Source organism: Salvia hispanica, chromosome 2, assembly GCF_029641045.1.
Source record: "Salvia hispanica isolate PSC_SH4W2 chromosome 2, Shi_PSC_v1, whole genome shotgun sequence".
NCBI lineage: Eukaryota > Viridiplantae > Streptophyta > Magnoliopsida > Lamiales > Lamiaceae > Salvia > Salvia hispanica.
Window position 1 is genome coordinate 64926280 of NC_142693.1, and position 23628 is coordinate 64949907.

The window sequence follows — 23628 nt, forward strand, 5'->3', positions numbered from 1 at the left end:
TCTAGATGCTTGCTTGAGACCATAAATGGCCTTCTTAAGCTTCCAAACCATGTGTTCCTTGCCCTTCACTACATAGCCTTCGGGTTGTTCCATGTAGATGGTCTCCTCAAGACTCCCGTTTAGAAACGCAGTCTTAACGTCCATCTGCCATACTTCCCAATCCATGTAAGCTGCTATAGACAAAAGTATACGGATCGATTTGAGCATGGCCACTGGGGAGAAGGTCTCATCGTAATCGATACCTTCCTTTTGGGTATACCCCTTAGCCACTAGTCTTGCCTTGAAGACTTTAACTCGTCCATCGGGTCCACGTTTACGTTTGTATATCCACTTGCTCCCAATGGCAGTACAGCCTTCGGGTAGGACAGACAAATCGTAGACGTCTTTGTCTAACATAGATTGTAGTTCCGAATCCATTGCTTTCACCCATTCGCAATGATCGACATCAGCCTGCGCCTCTGCAAAATTCCAGGGATCCAGTACATTGCTGTCCGAGGAGTGATCCATACACTCACCCAAACCAATGTATCTATCGGGCTCATGAGAGACCCTCCCACTGCGGCGCGGCACTACAATATCTGGAGTATTAGTTGAAGTTTCTGGAATTGTTGTTACACTTGGTAATTGTTCTTGGTTAATGGAAGTTGAAACTTGAGTTAGCTCTTCTAGAGCAATCTCACTGCTGGACTTATGATTCATTACATAGTCTTCCTCTAAGAATGTGGCATGAGTGCTCACAATCACTTTCTGATCTCTGAGACTATAGAATTCATAAGCTTTCGTTCCTCTAGGGTATCCTATAAACACGCAAACCTCAGTCCTAGATTCCAGCTTAGTTGGATCCTTTTCCAATACATGAGCCGGACACCCCCATACTCTGAGATGTTCTAGATTGGGCTTACGCCCATTCCACAACTCATATGGGGTAGTAGGAACAGATTTAGAAGGTAAGACGTCTAAGAGATAGTTTGCAGAAAGCAAAGCATGACCCCAAAACGAAACAGGTAACCGTGCATAACTCATCATCGATCTGACCATATTTAATAAGGTCCTATTCCTTCTTTCAGCCACGCCATTCTGCTGGGGTGTGCCCGGCGCAGTCGTTTGGGATTCAATCCCAGCTACCGATAAATAGTCCAAAAACTCGGCACTTAGGTATTCGCCTCCGCGATCAGATCGCAGGCATTTGATACTCTTACCATGTTGCGTCTCTACTTTAGCCTTAAACTCCTTGAACTTGTCAAAAGTTTCAGACTTGTAGCGCATCAAATAGATGTATCCGATTTTCGAGTAGTCATCTGTAAAGGTGACGAAATATCGAAAACCGCCCCTTGCCTCGGTTGACATTGGTCCACACACATCAGTATGAATGAGCTCAAGTACTTCTTTGGCCCTATTCCCCTTTGATCTAAAAGATCTCTTAGTCATCTTGCCTTCGAGACAGGACTCACACTTCGAAAACGGTTCCTTCTCAAGACCTTTAATAAGATCTTGATCAACCATCGCATGAATCCTTCTTTCGTTGGCATGACCAAGTCTAAGGTGCCATAAGTACGTTTCATTCATTGAAGTTGAAGGTTCTTTTCTTTTCTTAGAAATTTTCGATGTAGCATTGAGTTCTGATTTACGTTGATTAAATTGTGTAGAAGTGATCGTGTACAGATTGTTTTCCATGATACCGCGACAGATATAAGAACCATCTTTCTTAATAACGCAATTGTCATTAAAAGAAATCGAATATCCATCATAAGACAATTTAGAAACTGAAATTAAATTTCTTCTAAAAGAGGGTATCAACAAAACATTCTTCAAAATCAAAAATCTATCACTAGAAAAACGTAAATAAACGTCTCCCACTGCAACGGCCGCCACTTTTGTAGCGTCGCCCAGCTGGACCTCTATCTCACGATCATGTAGCCGTCTTGTCACCTGCATCAAGTCAGGATCAAAACATATATGATCAGTTGCTCCAGTATCAATAACCCAAGTATGAGTAGATGTCAAAGCCAAACATGACTCGACTACTAGGGCATGGTGCATACCTGTAGCCTTGCCCTTTTTAGGACAATCTGGCTTCCAATGACCTTTCTCTCCACACTTGAAGCATTTTCCAGTTTGCTTCTTGTCACCCCGCTGTTTCTTCTTTCCCTTAGCATTGTTGACTGCTACTTGGTTCGGTGCCTTTTTCTTTCCTCTTCTAGCCTTAGAGCCAGAGGAATTAGGCGCGATACTCATCATAGCTACTTTAGCTTGAACCATAAGGTCCTCCGCCGACTGAAGTTCAGTCAGCAACTCTGCTAAAGTATAATTCCGTTTGTTCATCTCAAAGTTGAGCTTGAACTGCTGGAAGCTAGGGGGAAGACTCTGAAGGATTATAGTAACCTGGGACTCGGGATCGATCGTCCCTCCCAATACCTCAATCTGGTTGAGGTGACTCATCATCTCGAGGACGTGTTGCCTCACAGACGAGCCTTCCTTCATAGACTTCGTCATGATACTCCGAAAGGCTTGAGACTTAGCCGTTCGATTCTGAGTACCAAAAAGATTTGCGAGATTTGTCATGATCTCGGCGGCAGTTTCCATGGCAGAATGCTGATGCTTGAGTACTGATGACACAGAAGCCAACATGTAGCACTTAGCCATCTCATTCGCCTTATGCCACCGTCTATGCGCATCTCGCAATGCTTGGCTGGCACTAGCAGCCGGGACAGCTGGGCGTGGAGTAGTGAGTACGAACTTGTACTCTTCTGCTGTGAGAACGATATCCAAGTTTTGTTTCCATTCGATGTAATTTTGGCCTTCGAGTTTGTTTTCTTTGAGAATGGCAGAAAGAGGATTAAAAGACATCTTGACGAATTTTATTGCACTGCAAACAGAAGATTTTACTATTTGTCATAAACTTATGTAAGGAAATTGAGTAGATTAACCATAAAACTTTTCAAAATCTTACAACAGCAAAATTAATAAATTGTATCCTCCTCAGGAGGTTAATACGCATTAAAATTTCGACAATTTACTGGTCACAACACCGACATATCAATAGCTTCCTCCTCTGGAGGTTGACATGTCAAATGCTTCCTAAGCACGACCACCTGGTTTAGCATTACAGTATTTTATTTCTACAACACACTCCCATAACAATGTTCATGTGTTGATAACAAAATCAAGCTATCTCATAAATTCCGATTGAACCCTGAAACTCGCAATTCCTTAGGATTATTGTCCCTACTCTGTAGGTGGCGATAATATTAGGAATCACTTTCTAGTTCACTCTATTCATTATTTGAGAAGTCCGCCCTTATGAACTTACTGTTTTCGTAGGATTATGGTCCCTACTCTGTAGGTGGCGATAATATTAGAAAATCAGCTTCACAAAATTTGGCAGTCCAACCGATGGAGACCATATATAAACCATTAGTTCATAATTATCGCTTAGATATTTGGGTTATGGTTTTAATTAATTATCCTTTAGCCTTAAGGCAGATTAAGACTAATTAAATTCTGTTGGTATTTAATTTACTGGATAATTAAATCTTTTATAATCTTTAATATCTTAATATAGAAACTATTAATCTAGAATTTAATTCTCATTCATGTCTTACTATAAGATATATCTAAAATAAAATACATTATTTATAATCTTAATTAGACATGAAAAATCAAATTCATATAATTTCCAAGTTCAAGATTAGGAAGAATATCAATTATATTATTTAATGTATTCTTATATATATCATATCTTATAATAGATTCTAGATATATATTATAATTAGGAAACTATTAAATTATTCTTATCTATATCATCTAGGATATAAAATATTCATAGATATAGAAAATAATCCAAATATTCCTAAAATCTAGGGAAATCTTCCCAAAATGTTTTATTTCATTAAATAATATTATTTTTAATGATATCTATTAATTAAACAATTAAATAATCATTAAAATAATCTTTCGTCAATTTCTAGAGATTCGAGGTTGGCACGAATCTACACAACGAAGATACGAAGATATCCCCGGAGATTCTCGCCGGGACGGCGTGTTCGCCCCCCGACGACCGCCGGAAAACCCGCGCCTTACGGCGCGCTCTTCCTTCTCCCTTCTTCCTCCCGGCGGACAACCGCCGAGATTTCACCCTCCGTCGTCGTCGAGCCAGAAGGCGCAGCCAGAGCCACGACCTCCCGGCGATCTCCCACTGCCCGACGAGCTCGCGCGCACCAGCAGCCGGCGGCTGCTCTCGGTTGCGCCTCGCTAGGGCTGGGTCGGCTAGGGTTTCGGTATTAGGGTTAGGGTTAGGGTTTTGCGAAGAAGACCGGCGCCTCGGTGGTTCTCGGACGAGCCACCGTGCCAGGCTTCCTCCGTCCGACGCGTCTGGTGCCGCCTGGGCTCGCGGTCTCGATCGGCGGCGCGCGCGAGCCCCTGCTCGCATGCGCGTCGCCGCGTGATCGCACGTCCTCGGCTCCTGTCGCGTTGCATCGCGTTTGATCGGGGCCGGCTAGGGTTTGGCGGGCTTGGCCGGTGGCGCGCGCGAGCCCTTGCTCGCCGGCGCGTCGCCCCATGCCCGTCGCCCTCGGCTCCCACTCGATTGGCAACCCTCTTCGATCGATCATAGCGCAATTCGTCCCGGCGCAAGCGCCGACGAATCGCACATCTAGTTCGTTCGAATAATTCAAGTTCTATGATTCGAATGTTCTTGAGTTCAACATGCATAAACATAAAAAATAAAAACACAAGAACATGCTTCGTAATCAATCAAGACATGCATACATGAATTTCGCGAAATTTAAATCCAAATAATCAGAGCCAAAGACTGGCTCTGATACCAATTGTTGGTGCACGCAGCGGAAGAGCATGTAAATAAATCACATAATAATCAGATCTATTTAGCAGATTATTTAGACAAAATCTATTCGCGTAATTATCACATGTATCATGCTCATAACTTGAATTAATCATGCTTTAAGAATATTGAAAACCTAAAACATGCTTTTCTACGGAGTAGAATAATACCTAATTAATTCTCCAAAGAATTGAAGATGGCTAGCGACTTCTCCACGTGTAGCTTTAAGTACTAGACCACAAATCTTCTCTCTGGTTCCCGAACTGTACTCTAATATCAGTGTGGGCTGATCTTACTAGAATACTAGGACTTAAATAAAGAAGACAGAAGAAATCCTTTTTGGAATAGGACTCAAATTCGAAATCTCCTACAGCTGGGAGAGATCGAAATTTTCGAAAATTGCAATATGAGATATTGTGTATTTTCTGTCTCCTTTATTCTCCTATTTATATTAAGTTCCTTTTGGGCCCAGACAGGGATCTATGGAAGGCTTTGGATATGGGCTCATCCAATTTACTTTTTACTAATTAAATTGAACCCACAATTTAATATAAGTTATAATTGGAATATTACGAGCAGCCACTACAGAAGTAATATTGAACTCTCCCCATCCAAATCCGAAATTATAAGTAATCCGGGTTTCCGTTTATCTTTCATTTCCCGTGCTTAAGATTAATATGTCCATTAATTAATTAATGTCTGCTATTGACTTAATTAATTAACTTCTTATTAATTCCAAGAGTGGACTTAGCATGAAACACTCATTTATTATTCATAGAGTAATCATACTCCAACTAGCTAGGTTCCGAATAATAAAACTTAGTTTCGCGCTCCTCTTGAGGACATTATCAAACGAGACTCACCTCGTGCACGATTCAATATAATAGCAATCCTAGCACCGCTAGATATCGATCACCATTGCCCAATATATCAGGATAATTGGGCTACGAAAAACCCGCACCATTTGATAAGTCAAAGCAATGCATAATCAATACCGTATGCTCAATGCTAACCTACATTGATTAAGAAATAAATATTTATCAAGACCTCGCCTTTCAGTAGATAGCCCAAGGCAAGTCTTGCTGTTAGATCCGTTCAGTGCTATACCACACCAATGTCATCTTATTTCAGTAAGGCTTAGAAATATACGGACTGACATTGCAACCTTTCTCGATGGGTAGTCTAATTCCATCTAGGTTGTGAAATTCATATTTTTCTTTGTTTAGAACTGACCGTATTACCTTAAAGTGGACGACGCCCACAACCGGTCTACTAAAACAAAGACTTAGACTTTGTTAAGTTAACTTATACATTTAAACATGCATTAACATCCATTAAATGTAAAACATAACAACATTATGACAAAAATAATCTGTTTTATTCATTGGAAAATAAAATAAGAGTTTTACAGTATTCAATCACTCGAAACGTGATTTCTAGTATACAAACTCTAACACTTTATGGGACCGTTCCCATCGTCTAGTGGGAATACATATATATTGGTTGCAGTAGACTATGTGTCTAAGTGGATAGAAGCTAAGGCCACCATAACATGTGAATCGAAGGAGGTGGCGAAATTTTTGAAGGCCAATATTTTCAACCGATATGGAGTTCCTCGGGCCATCATCTCGGATCAAGGAACTCATTTCTGTAATCGCACCATCGAGGCTTTGATGAAGAAATATGGTGTTCACCATAGAGTGTCGACTCCTTACCATCCTCAGTCTAATGGCCAGGCAAAGATTTCTAATCGCGAGATTAAGGCGATATTGGAGAAAACAGTTAATCCGTCAAGGAAGGACTGGAACAAGAGACTCGGGGACGCATTGTGGGCTTACAGAACTGCTTTTAAAACGCCTATTGGAATGTCTCCTTACAGACTTGTGTTTGGCAAGATGTGTCGCTTACCTGTTGGTATTGAGCACAAGGCGTATTGGGCAGTGAAAGAAATGAACATGAAGCCGATAGCTTGCGAAGAAGAGAGGAAGTTACAATTGCAAGAGTTGGAGGAACTTCGGCTGGAGTCATTTGAGTCTGCCATGTGGTACAAAGAAAGAACGAAGTTATGGCATGATAAAAATCTCTGGGTCAAGGAACTTCATGTGGGACAGAAGGTGCTCCTTTTTCAGTCTCGGCTCAAGCTAATGCCAGGAAAACTGAAGTCTAAATAGATCGGTCCATATACTATCGTCGGCCTCCGAGCAAATGGAGCAGTGGAGATCCAGGGAAGTGCTCCAAACTATGTTCCTTTCCTTGTAAACGGTCATAGAGTGAAAGTCTATAGGGATAATTCCGAGTTGTGTGTTGTGGACGAAGTTCCACTACATGCACTCCCTACTATCACCTAAACGGACAGGAGAAATTTCCGATGAATTCCTAGGTCAAGGAGTAAGTTAACAATTTTGAAAATACAAACTGAACTAGGGAATCTCGGAAATACAATAAGTATGTAAATAGTTTAATTGCTTTTTAAACTTAGAAAATCCAAAAAAAATATTTTCGAAGCACCAGACTCCAAGGGGAACCGATATTTTATGCTCTAACCTTGACCTAGGAGTCTGGAACCTTCATTTCTTTGTTTTTGTAGAACATGGTCGAGGGAATTAGCTAAAGAAGAACCTGAGGGAAGAAGTCAAGGGAAGATTGGAGGAAGGAGTCGAGGAGGAAAAAAATATTTTGAAATTCAAATTCTGGCCGATAATTATGGAAGTTGTACGGTTGCTTACATCATGCCTGCAACCGCACCACCTTTTCACCAGAAAAGCAACCGTCGTCCTTCTCTCTCCAATTATCCCCAATTCGACGAAAAATTGATTCGCTCTCCCTTCTCTCTAATTTCGTTCTCTCTCTAAAAAAAACTAAACCCTAACCAAATTCGCCCAGTTTTCTCTCATTTTTCAGATCTACACCGATGGATTCTACCCAAAGCACTGTGTATGACCCAACCTTGCTGGCAGAGTTGACGCAGAAGGTGGGGAGCGTCGAGAAAGCAAAGGAGGTGTATGCCCTATTCGCTGCTAGTCGCACCACCACTGACGATTCTGGCAGATTCGGCTGCAAAACCGGCGAATCTTCCTGAAGAAGGACCGCGAGATTCTACATCTCCACATGCAGAAACCGCTTCACAAAAAGCGGAGGAAGAGGGGGTACCACACGAACGGGTGGAGGGTGATGAACCGACTCACGACGAGACCATGGTGGAGACAGGAAGGCAAGAAACTGAGAACCCTAATCTTGAGGGTAGAGAAGTGTGTGAGGGGGAAACCCCTATTTCTGATGAAGTTCGTAAGGGGGAAACCCCTGTGTTAGATGAAGTTGCGGAGGGGGTAACCCCTATTGTGGATAATGTGGTTGAGGGGGAAACCCCTGTTTTTGAAAAGGTTGCTTAGGGGGAAACCCCTATTTTGGAGAAAGATGCAGAGGGGGAAACCCCTATGGAAACGGGAGATGAGACCCCGGTTGATTTCAGGGGTGCGACCCCTGAGTTCGTGAAAGAGGGGGCAACCCCAGGAGATGTCGGGGGGAGAACCCCATTTATATTGAGGGGGCAACCCCGATGTTGGTTGGTGAGGGGGAAACCCCAGGACAGCTTTTAGAGGAATCAGATCTACCTACAACTGGAGTACCGGAGCCCGAGGAAGGGCTGAAACTGATCGTGGACCTGGTTGATGACCAGGAAGAAGATGTGCCCAAGGTTGATGAGAGGGCAGAAAGGAGGCACACCAGGAGGAGCCTCCTCGATGAAGTCGATGACTTAGTGCCTGACGCAACAGAGGCAGAGGAGCGTCGCTTGGCCAAGGAAAAGGCAAGGAAAGGAAAGGCGGCGGCGACCTCATCCACCCGGTCTAGGAAAGCTCCCTCCGTCCAGGAGGTCGAGGAGACCCTTTCCCCTGTAACCGAGGAACCCTCTGTCGAGGAACAAGACGAGCCCATCCCTGAACCCAGCTATGACTCTGAGGAAGCTGAAGAAGAGCCGATTCCAGGACGACTGGTAATCTGGCTGACTAAAGAATTGCTAGAGGAGATGAGGCAGTTCGACGACCAAAAGAGGATCGCGGTGTACAAGGAGAGGTGTAGCGCCGGGAAGATGGCCAAGTCAGGAAAGCAGTACAGCTCGAGGGAGCTCAAAATGATTGCATGTGACAAAGAATTCCGCGCCTGTATCCGAGCGATAAGATTTGAGTGGCTGTTGCAGCACAGTCAGGAGAGGGTACCAGTGGATTTAGCAAGAGAGTTTTTATCCACTTTTCGTTTAAAGAATAACACTGATCTCGACGCGGATTCTATCACATTCAGGCTTTTCAATCAGGAGTATGAGTTGAGCATTAGGGAGTAGTCTCTGAGGATGGGGTTGTTTACCCAGGCCGAAGATGAAGAGGGGGCGTGGAATGACAGGATGGTTGGAAGGCCAAAGAACACGCCTGGTTTCAAAGTACAGACGGCATGGGAACTGGTCACGCACCCTAAGTCGGGGGCGTTTAAGTCCAGCTACTCTAAGGCCTCCCACATTGAAGACCGGGTTCTCCGCTTTGCTCAAACGTTTGTCAGCTATAATTTGATGGGCAGCGCGAATTCAGCTCTCACCACTACCGACCTCTGCTTCACATGGTGCATGGCGAAGGGTGTTAAGGTGCACCTCGGATATTGGCTGGCGCAGGCGTGCCACCAAATGACGAGCAGCCCGAGGCGTCATATGTACACCTGCCACCTCATCGGCGCTTACCTTTACCTCCAGAGAAACATAGAAATGAAAATTGCCAAAGCCGCTCCGCTGGTAGTCATGTGCGAACCCCCAGAGGTGTTTAGTGTTGATTATTTCTTCAACAAGGGGTTGCTGCAGACTCAAGGCACCAAGACTCTCTTCTATTCGTTGGGAGACAAGGTGAAGGCAGAGCCGGAGGAAGCCGAGAAAGCCATGCCAAGTGAAGAGTTTGAAGAGCTACGCAAGGAAGTCCAGGACGTGAAGAAAGAAATGCAGTTGATGAGGAGAGAAATGATCAAGGAGCTTGGTGGAATAAGGAAGGAATTTATGGGGAATCAGGAGGAAGTGACGACCCTGAGGGGCAACATTGCTGATTTGGCGGTGAAGTGCGCCAAACAGAATGAGCGAATGACGGAAGCAGTAGAGCTTTCATTGAAGATGTTAAAGTGGTTGCAGCAGACGCTCCCCTTGACCCAGTCGAGCTCCTGGGTCCAGCAGTGAAGTCAGGCAGCCCACTCAGAGCAGTCCCTCCGTCAGGCAGTCGCAGCAATCGCTCAAGCAGTTGATCTCCCCGGCCGTTCCCATGCAAGTTCCAGCCCCACCAAAACCAAAGTCTATAGTGAGGAAGCCAGTACCTGAACAAGCAACACAGGAGGAAGAAGAGCTGGAGCAGCCAGCAAAGAAGAAAGTCAAAGTGACCCGACCCGGAATCCTGCCCCAGTCTGGCTCTCGAGGGAGCCAGCCCCAGAAGTGACCCATCATCTCTTGACCAAGTAACTTTTATTTTTCGTTCTTTTAGTTTTTTTTTTATTTATTTAGTTTTATTCCTGTTATATACGTGTTTTATATTTGTTGTGTCTTCTCCCACTTAGCCCACTGTGTGGTCTAAGTGTGAGAAGTTTGTATTTTCTGTTTTGTTGTGTTTTATTTTTCTTGTGTTTTCTGTTTATTGTGTTTCTTCTCCCACTTAGCCCATTGCTTGGTCTAAGTGTGAGAAGTTTGTGTTTATATAATCTGTTTTGTTATTTTGCATTGATCTCTCTGTTCCCCCCTTCACGACGATGGCTTGGGGACAAGCTTGAGTGAAGTGGGAGGGGGAGAGGAGTCAATGCATTACCTTTGTTTGCATGACAAGAGTCTGTAAGTCTTAAGTGTTGTCGCATGAGCCAGTGGATGTAATACAGCATGATTCCCTTAGTGAAAGTAATTGAAGATAGGAGGCATTTCAACTTAGAAGTTTTTTTCCTTAAATAAGCCTAGTTAATCTAAGTGAAGCAAGAACGATGAAGGATGCCTCTACTTACTTAGTTATGAAGCCCTACTAAATAGTGAGTTATAAGCCTTAAATAACTTCGAGCTAACACATGTTTAAGGGCCACCACTGAATGCTTAGAGAGAAGAGGTGTGAAGGAGAAAAAATAGGGAATTGGGTTATGAAGGTATAAGCTGGACGAAGTCCAGGGTAAGGCGTTATAAGCTGGACGAAGTCCAGAAGAAAGGAGAAATGGAGGAATAAGCTGGACGAAGTTTAGAAGAAAAAAAAAAGGGAAAAAAAAGAGAAAAAATGTATATAAAAAAGGAGGAATAAGCTGGACGAAGTCCAGGGGGAAATGGTCTAGAAAGCAGGAATGATAATAGCCTGACCCAGGAAGGAGGAACTCTCATAACCCGACGCTTCAGTGGTGTAGCACTAATTTAAGAGAGAATCGATCCTAACATCCCTGGTGAGGAATGAGTGATCGAGTGAATCCAGCAATCGGGTAAGTAGAAAGCTATCTTGACAAGCTGACAGATTGGCTAGGTAAAGGAAGGGAAAGGGCCTATTTGGAGGAGTGCAACCTATTGAATTGACCTTAATCTTGTAGGGACAAATGCCTAAAAATTGAAGCTAGCTCATGTATATGTGTTTGTATGATTTTTCTTATATTTACTTAGTTTTTCTTTGTGTCTAGGTCTAGGAGTCGGTCAAGAGATAACCTTGCTTGAAATTCGCCTTATTCTTTTCCTTTTTTGTCTTTATACTTGAGGACAAGTATGGTTTAAGTGTGAGCAGTTTGATAAGGCTAATTTCATGCATCGGTAATGTGCGAAAAATGTTATAATTTGCTGGGTCTAACACATTTTCTAAGCCAGGTGTGTGAAGAAAATCGCTAGATCGAGGAAGTATTGAAGGATATGGTCTAGCGAAGGAAAGGAACGAAGTGAGCAGGATTTAAAAGGAAAAATTGGCGTGACAGAGGAGTCAATAGCTGAGGGCAACAAAGTCTTATCTATACCTCGCTGGGCCCCACTCCAATGCCTATATATAGAAGAGCATGCAACGCAAAGAACATCATTTTTTTTCACTCTTCTTAGTTCACACACATTACACACACTTGGGAATGGGAGATCTGGGGTAGTCGGGTACGAAAGGTTACTTTCTTTAGAAGTTCGCGGTTGGCAACACCGTCCGAGTGTGGACGAAGATACAATTCCTTTTAATTTCAGTTGTTTTGCTCGTTTTTGCTGTCGAACTTCACTTTTGGAGTCGACCTGGTTGTTGATGATACTTATTGTCTTTCCGTTTTGTTGATCTGCGTTTAGCAGTTGAATTTCAAGTCGATTTGCATAGATCTCTCTGCTGTTAGTTTATTTCTACAAGTATTTTGTCGATCTCTGTTTCATTTTGATGTTGTGGTGGTTGATATGGGAATTTGGTGATAGATCTGTGGTTTATTGACTGTTTGGAGTTTTTTTTTGTTCGAATATGAAGTGATGAAGTGTTTCTGTTGGTTGGAGTTCGTGTTGGACGCTTGGATCCGGAGTGGATTTAGCGTCTGAGGTTGGATTCGACGTGAGAAAAGAAAGTTGTTAGATGGATTCGAGTTTTCTTCTTGTTTTCTGTTTTGCTTCGTCTAATGTTAGTTCTTCGTAGTTCATGCATAAATTTGATTTAAAATTAGTTTGCTCTGTTTTGACTTCGTTCATGTTGAATTTCTTATGAGTTTTACGCAACTTGGTTGTAGAAGACGATGTCGTTGTTAGTTAGTACTAGAGTTAGTTATTCTGCCAGCTTTTCGTATGAACTTCGCTTTTTCAGTCATGGTCCCCACAGTCGGTTGTTTCCTAGGTCTAGTAGTGAAACAGTTTTCTTAGATCAAGTGTTGAGCAGTTAAATTCTTTTGCAGCGTTCTCTTATAATTTTGCCTAGGTTTAGCTGTTAGCTTAGGAGTTTTAAAGATTCCCAAGTCAAGTTTAATTTGTTTCCTCAACCCAAGAAAAAATGCGTGGCAGCAGCCAACACCAAAAACACACCCAAATCCTTGAACATGAGTATTACGCATCCTTCTGTGAGATCGATCCCTACTTTCCTATACTAGGTTTAGTAAAGTGGTTGAGGGTTTTTGAAAGAAGTGATCTGTGTGTCCGACGACCGGGATTTCCTGCGACCAATGAGTTCCTAGACCGCGTGATCTAGTGGATTTGTTGGACCTAGGGAACCTGTTATTTCCTTTTGAACACACTGTACGCAGATCAGACACTTTTCAGTCCTTCAAGAGCGAATCACACAACTGCAACAGGATCAGAACAAATATGGTTAGATTGAATGCATGGTATTGTGCAAAATCTAAATGACATATTTATACACAAAAGTTTAAAGAAATATTCAAAAACTTCCAATCATCTACCATAAATGATGAAATTATATCATATAACTGCAGCCAATATATATAGATGCAAAATATATGTATAGATACGTGATTTCAGTTACTATATTGATGAGCATTAAAACTCATAATAACTTGCCGTTACTTTTTTTTACTAACTTGGTCAATTAGCATATAGTAATCGATTTCATAAGTTATAACTGTCTGTAAAAATGAGTATTAATTGATTTTATGGAGACTCCAAATTTCCAAATGCATTCATATCAAATGATAAGAAATATTCACCAAATATTAAATATTTAAAATCCACCCAAAACTCTTGTATATTCAAATTTAGCCTAAAAACTCGTCTTTTATATATTTATAGATCGTTACGTAGTATGAGTTGTAGAGTGGTCCATTTAAGGGTGGGCCGACCCAATTATCTAATAGCTGATTGTGTTCTTATTAGAACAATGGGCCTAAGGGGATGATATATAAAAATTAGGCAGTCCAGCCCAAATTTTAGTCGTCTCAGCAAATTTTAGCCCATGCAAAATCGGCCGACACTGCCTAGCCCGAGTGATCGAGATTCACCCGGGCCTCCTCTTAATGTACAAACACCCCTCCGCTCCCCAACTAAAACTCGAGGATCTATTCACAATCACCTTTATTACCTTACTTTATCATACTCAGCCTAAACTCCCGTGTCACACATTTTGAATGAGGCGGATGAAATTAGAACACATTTTAAAATTATGCATGTCCAAATACTCCCTCTATCCCTGAAAATTTGTTACTCCCTTCGTCCCCGATTAAGAGTCACACTTGCATTTCTGCACTCATTTTGTAAAAATGATAATAAATAGTTAAACTGGAAAAATAGTAAAGTAAGAGAGAGAATAATGTAAAGAAGACTCTTTCTATACCTTATTCTCTATCTTATTTTACTATTTATCGACTTTAACTATTTATTATTAGTTTTACAAAATGAGTGCAGAAATGCAAGTGTGACTCTTAATCGGGGACGGAGGGAGTACTTATTTTTATTTCCATCTGTCCCTAAAAATTTGTCACATTTCACTTTTATCATTTTTGGTAGTGAACTCATCCACTAATTCATTATAATTCACATTTTGTTATAAAAGTAATACTCACTCTCCACTAACTTTTCTAACCCACTTTATATTATATTTCTTAAAATTCGTGCCGGATCAAATGGTGATAAATTATTAAAGGTGGAAGGAGTACAATAACAAAGGGAAACAAACATTGAAATGATATATTTATGATGTGAAACCTATTCACCTCTACTCTTGAAGCTCAATACAACTACAACCAGCTTCCCTAATGCTCCACCACCTTCCTCATATCACAGCGTATCCTTGATACCAACGCGTTCCGTATGACTAAATTCTTCTCCGGGAGGGACTCAAACGACCTCTTTGCTTCCTCCACCGCTCCCCACCACAACATGCTCCTTAAAACAACACTTCCGCGTGCAGCAATGTGTGAGAAGACAGCAGTGCTGCTAAGAACGCTCGAAAAACGATAAATCATCCATGCAAACACCACACAAGTGCATCTTGAAGAAAAACCTCATGGCGTCTCTGTCTCATCCCCTGTTTGCATACCCTGGTATGATCGCGTTCCAAGGAGAAGAGTCGGGTTTGGCATCCTTGATAGCAGAGATGTACTGTCTTCCACCACTCCAGACGCCATCCATTAGCTCATCATACGAGATAGTGTCGGTATTAGACAGTCGACTAAAAACAGTGAACGCCTTATCAAGCGCCAGTTTCGATCCTTTGCAAGAATAGCTGTTGGGTATGTACAGCTCCAACACCGACAAAATGCGACAACTAAAATAACAGCCCTACTTAGTAGTACTATAAGTTCTCCAAGTAAATTCTAGGCGATTACAAATTCAAAATTTTCATCACATATAAAAAAAAGCATCAACTAATTCAATATGCAATCAAAACAAAGTGAAAATCATGCATAAAGCAGAGAGAGTATTGAATATGGGAAAAAAAGCAAGCAATGTTTTAACCGAAATTTAAGTTGACAATAGTTTTGGTTACAAACATAATTCAACATTCAGGTTTCACAATCCTCAACAAAATCTAACAAATCACTATCCTTGAATTCAGGAAACAACATGATAATACACTTGAAATGATGGGATCATGCGACATCTAACCCATTTTGTTCTCTCATTTGCCTGAAAAACAATAAATCAATATAATGAAAATATGTCAAGTTTAAATTACAATAACAAGCAATTATTCAGTTAAAAGAGAAATGAATTGACGTGGTTTTTGAAAATTAATAAAAGTAAGAAGGCTAACCTGTTAACCAAGTTGAGAGTCTGGCAGCGACTTCTCATCACTCATAAGAACGGTGGGGACGAATTTCAAAATGATATTCTGATAATTTTTCCTCGGCAGATGCATAAACTAAGGGATTGCAGTCTACTAATTCAATTATTGGTGTTTCCCTTGTGTTACCGCACAACCAATCGAGATGTTTTAATCTGTAGCAATTCTGTAGGCTATGAACTTAAGCCAAGGGAGGCTTCCATGTTGAGCTCTCAATTCCACCAAATCAGTGTCTTCAATTACAAGTGTCTCAAGCTTCAAAAAACACCTCAATTCTATATCCCACACGGGGCCTCGAAAAGCATAAAGTTGTAAGTTGAGGCCAATAAGATTTGGTAGCATCGAACCAATGTCGTTCATGTACTGCCAAGGATATCCTAAACCACCCAACATTAATACTCTTAGACTTGATGGGAACATTGAAAGAGGAACCATAGCCTCCCTCTTCATATCAGCTTGTTGTACAACATATGAAAGACACGTCAAATTCTGGAGTTCCTTTGAAATATTAGCCAAGCCACTCAATGAGTTGCTATCATCGTCTTCATCATAAGGCTTCCTCATCCTATAAATGTATAGAAATCTTAAATTCGGAATTCTTTTAAGAATTTCTATAGTGCTAACTCTTTGTATCCACGCCTAAAAGAAAATAGACTCTGTCCAAAATAGCATTAGAATTAGAATTGGGAATTGGGGGTTGGCGGGTCTCTTCCAAGGACACTAAGATATTGTAGGTTTTTGATACGAGCGTATATTTATTAATTAGTTAGTTTTGATTTACCTTTTATTTCTCATATTTGATTAGATATTATTAGATTTTTTTTAGGATATTCTTGTATCCCCACATATTATAAATATGTGTGGAGTATTCCATAGCATTCAATCAATAAGAATATCAATATTATCGTTCATTCTTTTCTCCATAGAGAGACAACCGTCGTGCTCGACGGGCACTCGCCCGCGACAGATATTTATCGATCGCCGATCTACGGACGCCGATCACCCCTCCTATCGGGTTTTGCATGTCCCATATTTCCATTGGCATATATGGCAGAACTCTGCGCTTTATAATGCGCACATATTGATGGATGATCAAGAATTGATGGTGTAAAAGGTTGGATATGGAAACAGGGAGCTCTTTGCTACAAGTTAGAGCAAGATACTTTAGACAAACTAGTTTTAAAATTTCAGGTGGGATATGATAAAATCGGACCGTAAGAGCATTTAGTACCCTGAGCAACTTGAAATTCATGATATGTATTGACACTGGATAAGGGTGGATAGAACCATAACAGAGAACGGATATTGGATGGACGATCTCTTTTTACTGAATCATAACTTCTTTGATGGCAAATAAAGTGTTGAAATGGACACACAACCGTCGCTGGTCTTCCATAACTTCATCGTAACTTTGTAAAACATGTAAAAACTTGATTTTACTAGCTTCTTTCCTACACATGTGCTGCCAAGAAGAATGCACACGAAAATCTCGATTTGAAAACCAAGATATTCGTTCAGGACTCCACAGGAGAAGATTGAAAATTTTAGCAAGCACCTCCACGGAATTACACACAACATTTTGAAACCCATTATCTTTCAAAATTTGTGTTCCAGATGGTTCAAGAAACCCCTCAGCACTTATACAACAAATGAGGTTGATGTGTAGTAAAAGATTACGATATGGCGGGAAAGCTCCAAAATAGAGAAAAAACATTTTCAAATATTGAGGTAAATATTCATAGCTTGGGCGAAGTACCTCTTCAATTTGATCATATGCATCCACAAAAATGGAATTATGTTGTTTTTCAGCTACCTTAGTCCAATATTTGTGGATAATAATGAGTGGAAGACCTTCACATTTTTCTGCAATCTTTTCTCCCAATTCCTAAAGGTAAGGTGGGAAACCTTTTTCACCGAACACCTTCTCACCAAGTAATTTATTACTTTCTTTTTTATTCAATAAGCATACTTCACGAAAAATATTGGAGAATTTTGAATTCTTAGCCTGCTTGTAAGCAGAATTTGGACATTTATTTCTTGCAAGTTACCCATTAATTCTGTGTCCCATTGCCATCCATCATCCAACACTACGAGACATTTCTTATCCTTCAATCTATCTTCCAAGAGTCCAACTAATTTCTCTGTATCATCATCGTCTCTTTGGGTAAGCATTTGGCCGTAGTTTTTGGGATCCACTTGAGCAAGAATGCATCGTAATATTTGATTGGATTCCCATTTTCTGCCCACTTTGACACATGCTCGAAGCTCGAAATGACTCTGAATCAATGGATCGACAAATACTTTCTATACAAAAGTGGTCTTTCCAACCCCCGCCATCCCGGTAACAAATATAACTGATTCCGTTCATTTTGTATCAGAAAACCCCTGGCTCGTTCAAGATTATCATATAATCCAACCATATTTGAGTTGATTCCACCAAAATCAATTTTTGAGGAAAGAGGTTCACCTTCTTCTTCAGCCAGCAGCTCCTTATCATACGCTGCCTCCATCACCGTCACCCTCTTGATGAAGCGATCAACACTCTGCCACAGACTCTGCATATCTACTAAGAAAGACAAGCGATCTCTCTCACCTCCTGACGAGCTTTCGAGATGTGGAAGAATCTGATCGGTGTAGAGGGACTCTGGTAAATCTTCGAACTCCCATATGACCTCTTTGATTTGTTCGTCCAAATCATTCACCTTCATCCTAATCTTACTGCAGCTCGTCTCATCCAACTTTAGTAGAACTTCTGCAAGCGATCCATAGCATCATAGGCGGATTGTAAGATCTGTGGAGAGGGTGGAATCAGTGAGATGCGAGACGATTGTAGAAGACTCTGAATGGTATTCTTGAGAGAAGCCGTTGCACCATAAGCCACCATCACCCAATTGGAATATGGATTATCAAACACAGCACAAACTGAGAATGGAAATTGAGAATGATATTACTTTAGAGTTGGTTATGGGAATTCTGCAATTGTATTCTGACAAACGACAATAGGTAGAAATTTGTTATTTGCTCAATTATTGAAGCCATCAACTAATTCAATTGTAGACAAATTTCATTGGTCTACAAAGCCAGCGTTGAAATAATACTATTCAATTGGAGAGAGCACATTTTTATTTTATAAAAGATCAAACCACAAAAAGACAATGTGTATACCAAGCATATATTTCTTCTAAACATTTAATTTATAACTCAAGAGTTGGGTGAAATACAAAGTGAAAATACAAGTTGGGTGCATCGCATGTGACCCCTTCTGCTCTCTCATTTGCCTGAAAAATTATAAATGAATATATGATATGAGCATACACAAGCATTTTAATTAAGAAAGAATTCAAGTGATGTGGTTTGTGCATGCATATAAATGAAGTAGGAAGGCTAACCTGTTAACCAATTTCAGAGCATAGCTACAACTACTCATTTCAAAAAGAAGAGTTACAATGAACTCTAAAGTGAGATTTCGGTGTTAATTGCTCAGCAGAAGCAACACCTAAGGGATTGCACTCAATCAGTTCAATTGTAGGCGTTCTGGCCTTTGTGGGCTCACGCGTTCAATGAGTTGTTGTAATTTATAGTAATGGTGTATACTTAGGAGGTTAAGCCTTGGGAGGCTTCCATGTTGAGTGGTCCATCTCACGATATCAGTGTCTTCAATCACAATTGTCTCAACTTTCACAAAACTCTCCAATTCTATATTCCACTCCAGGCCTCGAAAAGCATACTATTGTAACTCGTGTTTCTTAAGATTTGGTAGTAACGAACCAATGTCATTCATACAAATGAATTTAGAATAAGCACATTTTAAAAATTGTTTGCTTACTGCATCCCACATGGAACCAGACAACACGTCCCACATCTGAGTCCAAGCACTCAAAGGCTCAACAGATTCTACGTACTCTCCTGGAACGTCATGATCAGTTGCGTCATATGCTTCATCGGCAAGCTGCTCGAGGGAAGACAGTCCAGCAATGCTGCTAAAAACACTTAAAAACGTGAACTCATCCATACGAACACTACATGAGTGCATCTTGGAGAAAAACCTCGCCTCTTCCCCTGTTATGACCGTGTTCCAAGAAAACAAGTTCGGGTTTGGCAATTAGCATCCTTGAAAGTATAGATATAGCAATTCCATCAATAAGCTCGCTGCACAGGATTAGACATTCGACTAAAAACAGTGAATGCCTAATCAAGCGCCCCGTTTTCTAGCATTTGCAGCAAGAACAGAGTTCCATAATACAATATCCTTCACCGTAAACCTTCATCGCACCAGAAACGCAGCCACAAACACGGAGTTGTTGGGTATGTACAGCTCCAACAATGACAGAATGCGATAACAAAAATAATGGTCCAACTTACTATTACAAGTTCCTGAATTAACTACTACACAAATTAATAGCTAAACAAGTTACAATTTCAAAATAATCATCAAATATATAAAAAACGCATCAACTAATTCAATATACAATCAAAACAAAGTGAAAATCATGCATAATGCGGAGAATACTGAACTAGGGAAAAAAGCATGTAATGTGTTTTAACAGAAACTTAACTGAATAGTTTTGTTCTACATTAAGGTTACATAATTCTCAACAAAATCCAACAAATTACTAACCTTGAATTCAGAAAACAACATGATAATACACTTGAAAAGATGGGATAATGAGACAACTGACCCATTATTTTGTCCTCTCATTTGCCTGAAATACAAGCATAAGCATTTTAGATAAAAGAGTAATGAATTGACTACGAATTCAGAGTAAGAAGGCCAACCTGCGATTTATCATCACAATAAGAACGGTGGCTACGAATATCAAAGTGATATTCTGATAATTTTTCCTCGGCAGATGCATACACTAAGGGATTGCAGTCTACTAATTCAATTACAGGTGTTTCCACTGAGTTACCACACAACCAATCGAGATGTTTTAATTTGTAGCAATGTCTCAGGCTTAGGAGCTTAAGCCAAGGGAGGCTTCCATCTTGAGCTCTCAATTCCACCAAATCAGTGTCTTCAATTATAAGTGTTTGAAGGTTGAAAAAACGAATCGATTCTATATTCCACTTTGGCCCTCGAAAGGCATAATCTTTTAGTTCAAGGGCATTAAGATTTGGTAGCATCGAACCAATGTCGTTCATAAACTTCCAATGATACCCTAAACCACTCAAACTCAATGCTATAAGATTTGATGGGAACATCGAAAGAGGAACCGTACTCTTCCAATTCATATCTGGGTACCATACATCGTATGTAAGACATATCAAATTCTTGAGTTCCTCTGAAATATTAGCCAAGCCACTTAATGAGTTGCTATCATCATCTTCATCATAAGGCTTCCTAACACTAATAATGGATAGTAACCTTAAATTCGGGACTCTTTTAAGAATTTCTACAGTGCAACTCTTTATACCCACGCCTAAAATAATAGAGACTTTTTCCAAAATAGCATTAGATTCAGAATTGGGGGTTGGTAGGTCTCTTTCCACGACTTGAAGATATTGAAGGTTTTGCATATCCCATATTTCCATTGGCATATACTGCATAACTCCACGTTTTATAATGGCCACATGTCGAAAGATAATCAAGAATTGAAGGTGCAAAAGGGTGGAAATTGAACTAGGGAGCTCTTTGCTGCAAGTCTGGGCAAGATACTTTAGACAAACTAGTTTTAGAATTTCAGGTGGGATATCATAAAATCGAACCTTACGAGCATTCAGTACCCTGAGCAATTTGAAATCCGTGGCATGTATTGGCACTGGATAAGGGTGGGTAGGACCATGACAAAGGAAAGAACGAATCAAAGAACAGTCACTTTTTATTGAATCAGACACTTGTTTGATGGCAAATAAAGTGTTGGAATGGACACACAACCGACGTTGGTCTTTCATAACTTCATCACAATTTTGTAAAACATGCAAAAACATGATTTTACTAGCTTCATTCTTACACAAGTGCTGCCAGCAAGAATGCACACGACATTTTCTAGTTGAAAACCAAGATGCTGCATCATAATCAAATAGAAGAAGATGATAATTATCAGCAAGCTCTCTCAGGATGCCGAACACAAATATTCTCAAAGTCTTCATTCCATCTATAACCTCATCCAAATTTTTTTTTCCAATTTGTTCACAAAACCCCTCAGCACTTAAATACCAAATGACCTTGTCTGGTTTAAAATTCGTATATGAGGGGAAAGCTCGCAAGTAGAGAAAAAGCATTTTCAAAATTTGAGGTAAGTAGTCATAGCTTGGGAAAAATACCTTTGATATTCGATTATATGCATCCGCAAAGACTGAATTTTGGTGTTTTTCAGCTACCTCAGTCCAATATTCTTGGGTACTTTTGTTAAGCTCTTCCCCTGTACCCTTGTTGGCTTTTCTTAGGAGATCTGCAACAGTAACTATCATAAGTGGAAGACCTTCGCATTTTTGTGCTATCTTTTCTCCCAATTCCTCAAGGTAAGGTGGGAAACCTTTTTCACCGAAACACCAAGTAATCTCTTACTTTCTTCTTTATTCAACAAGTCTACTTCAAGAAAAAATTGAGAATTTTCAATTCTTAGCCTGCTTGTAAGCAAAATTCGGACATTCTTTTCTTGCAAGGTTCTCATGACTTGTGTGTCCCATAGCCATACATCATCCAACACAATGAGACATTTCTTATCCTTCACACTGTCTTCTAAGAGTCCAACTAATATCTCGATATCATCATCGTCTCTTTGGGTAAGCATTTGGTCATAGTTGTTGGGATCCACTTGAGCTAGAATGCATCTTAATGTCTCATTGGACTCACATTTTCTGCCCACTTTGACCCATGCTCGAAGCTCAAAATGTGTCTGAATCGATGGATTGTCAAATACTTTCTTAACAAGAGTAGTCTTTCCAACCCCTGCCATCCCAGTTACTAGTAAACAATTCTCTTCATCTTTGATCAGACGATCCCTAACTTGTTCAAATTCGTCGGATAATCCAACCATCTCTGAGTTGATTCCACTGAAATCAATTCTTGAGGAAAGACGTTCACCTTCTTCATCAGGCATATTCCGCAGTTCAATATCGTACTCTGCCTCCATTACCTTCACCCTATCGATGAAGCAATCAACACTCTGCCGCAAACTCTGCATATCTACAGAGAAAGACAAGCGATCTCTCTCGCCTTCGAGCTGTGGAAGAATCTGATCAGCGTAATGGGATTCAAGTAAATCTTCGAATTCCCATATGACCTCTTTGATTCGCTCATCCAAAACGTTCACCTTCGTCCTGATCTTGCTGTACCCTGTCTCCTCCAATTTCAGCAGGACTTTTTGTAGACGACACATGGCATCATAGGCAGATCGTAAGATCTCAGAAGAGGGAGGAACCAGCGAGATGCGAGACGATTCAAGAAGACTCTGAATGGTAGTCTTGAGAGAAACGGCAGCTCCATAAGCAGCCATCACCCAATTGGTGGAGAGTTGGCGGTGGTGAAGAGGGAGGAGTTGATTGGTGTTGATTAACGTTTAAACTTAGAAATTATTGTAAAGGTGGCCACATATTAAGAAAATAATTGATCATACAATGTCACAAGCTCTTTGTCTCCATGTTTGGCAAGTAAACATGTTGAGGATGTTATTGAATACTGTAAGCCCATAAGTTATGGATTTTTCAAGATTTTCTTTTGTTTTTTTTAGTAAATTAACATTTCTTACTATAAGATGCTATGATCCACGCGCTGCAGTGTATGCCCAATATTCTAGATCAGTTAGTGTTTTCTATGGCATTGATGACTTACAGACCTTGGTAATCACACGACACAAGCGGCAAATAAGGGATTGCACTCAACTAATTTAATTTGTGGGCGTTCTGAGCATCGAGGGATCATGCATCTAATCGAGTAATTGTAATTTGTAGCTGTTAAAATTCTAATATCTTGTCCCACATCGGCTTGGTAACGATCCTAGCTCATCTATATAAGTGTGGATAACCCTCTCCCTTATGAGGCCTTTTAAGGGGTGAGTGGCTCATTTCTAATATGGTATCAGAGCCGGCCCAAGCCGATGATGGAGTTTATCTCTTTATCTCTTCTCTTGCCTACCC

General features: G+C 40.6%; 1 pseudogene across 1 annotated transcript; it reads right to left on the reverse strand.

Moving 5' to 3' along the window:
• Positions 1 to 20080: 20080 nt before the first annotated feature.
• LOC125202261 (putative late blight resistance protein homolog R1A-10) lies at positions 20081 to 23099 on the reverse strand (annotated as a pseudogene). Its single transcript, XR_016135070.1, has 2 exons — positions 20326 to 23099; positions 20081 to 20252 (listed from the first exon to the last, which is right to left on the reverse strand). The product of XR_016135070.1 is annotated as a putative late blight resistance protein homolog R1A-10 (transcript).
• Between the last annotated feature and the right edge of the window lie 529 nt (positions 23100 to 23628).